Source organism: Spermophilus citellus (assembly GCF_964194105.1).
Source record: "Spermophilus citellus genome assembly, chromosome: 5".
NCBI lineage: Eukaryota > Metazoa > Chordata > Mammalia > Rodentia > Sciuridae > Spermophilus > Spermophilus citellus.
Window position 1 is genome coordinate 147081622 of NC_138186.1, and position 2283 is coordinate 147083904.

The window sequence follows — 2283 nt, forward strand, 5'->3', positions numbered from 1 at the left end:
ATGTACCTGGCATGGTCCTGGTTTATGCTATACAGCTGAAGAAGTTCCAGAGAGGCCCTATAACATCCTCAGGTGACACAGCTAGTGTAGGAAAGAGCCATCCCATCCATACTCCCTTTCCAGGAACTTCGGACATTGAATTTGAAGTTTTACTGAAACTCATCTTGCTGAAATACCTAAAGCTGGAAGGGGTCTTTCAGAGAAAGCATTTAATCCAGAGCATTTAATTCCCACAATTTGAAAAAGGAAAGTGACCCCTAGAAAGGTAGGTGATTTGCCAAATTTACACGTTAGTGACAAGGAAGAGGCTTTTGCCCTTTGGCTCTTTGCATCAAATGCCAGCTCCAGTACTGATCACACCCAGACTGTTCTGGCCCCAGGGATGTTTCCCTCACTCCGGGATGTATGCTTCCTTCCCCAAACTGCTCCAATCACCTCCCCTTCAGTGAAACCGACTGGTTCCCTGTCCTCCAGCCACAGTCACTTGTCACTTCCTGTATGCCAGGGATTTTGCTGACATTGTTGGAGGCACTGTGCAAAAACAAAGCAAATCTCTGTGGGTCAGAATAAAGTTGTTGTGCTGAGAATAGGGGGTGAAGTCCAGCTTTAGAGAGAAAATAACCTCAGAACCTCCTAGCTCTGGTTGGCTTCCGTAGACACTTGTGGTTGCTGGTCACCATCTGTGGATGTCATGTAGGGGGAAGGAGGGAAATCCAAAACAGGTCTCTATCCTGACCTGCCAGAACCAGTCCCCTCCCTGTGCCAGGTGCAGTGATAACCATTACAGTCAACAGGAGGTCCATTTACAAGGCTTCATTAAAATGCACTGAAATTCCCTTTCACTCCCTCCCAGAGCTCATTAATAGATGAGTTGGTCAACATCTTGGAATGTGCTTTGGAAAGGGATAGGGTAGATGAAAGGAAAGTTTCCATGAGGGAAGAGGCATCTTCCACCCAGCTCCTCTCTGAGATTGGCAGGCTGGGCTGTTGGCCTTGCTACTGATAGCAACTAAATTCCACCCACAGAACAAGGTGGTCTGAGGTTTACCCCAAAAAGCTGCTGCTGATGTTCCTGCTTGGGAACTAAGAACCAACTTTTTGTTATAAGAAGACTGAAGATTTGTCATAAAACATTCTGTAGAAATTTGATCAGAGGAAGTGGCGAGGTGACACCAAAACAGAAATAATTGGTCATTTCAACTTCATGATGCTCAGGTAGAGATATTTGAAAATATTGGATGCAAAACCACAACCACTGACCAAAGAATTTGGTATCAGCCTTCCAAGAGAAGAAACAGGAAACCAGGGGAACATGTTTATCCTCCTTTTTTTTTTTTAATGGAGATAAGGAATTCATTTGTATGAATCCTTTAATAATTCAGTGAGAAAGAGCCCTACTCTTGTTCCATCCACTGCAAGCTGAGATTGTTGAAGGCCAGGGAACATTAAAGGTGCACAGAAAGGGAGGAAAGTGGAAAAAATGGAAACTGTGTTGGACAGACCATATGTCTCCCCAAATCCAAAATTAAATCCAGGATGATACATGATCCAACTGCTCCTCACCGTGAACTTCACTGAGTAACCAAACATAACCAAGTAACTCCTATTTGACTAGAGGCAAGCTGTCAGTGTAGATTTCATGCAGGGGTAATCATCTTTGAAAACTGACCTTTCAGTCCTTATGGGACCACTGACATTAAAGGGATTATTTTTCCCTTTGCAAACAATACATTATTACTATTATTATTTCACTTTTTAACCAAAAATGCTCTCTACAGTTCATTTTTGCAAATTGTGTAACTGATACTGTAGGTCACATGGAGATTCCTGTGGCTACCTGGTTTCAGAGCAAGGCTTCACAAGTATCATACTGAGCTGGCAGAACCCAATGCCCACATCTGCAATCTCTTCTTTGTGAAAACCACAATATAGACCATTTGAAAAGTAAAGAGAACCCTGAAGAAGAATAAAGATCCCTGACCATTTCACTATTTTCAGCATTTTGATTAAAATGTATTTTTGTCAATGCAATGGTTGCTTCCTACATTTTAGGAAAACATCTTGATTCTAAATTGAACCCCGAAGTAAATTAGGTCATTAAAATTTTGAGGATTTTTATGCCATGCTGCAGATGGACTTTAAAAGCCTTACCAAGGGGGAGAAACCTTCTAAATATAACAAACTTCCCAAAAAGGCAATCTCTAACCTAACTGAAGTTATACTATTTTTGAAAGTGGAAATCCCCGTTTTCACCACACAACCCTGTGGTGGAGCCATCTAAGA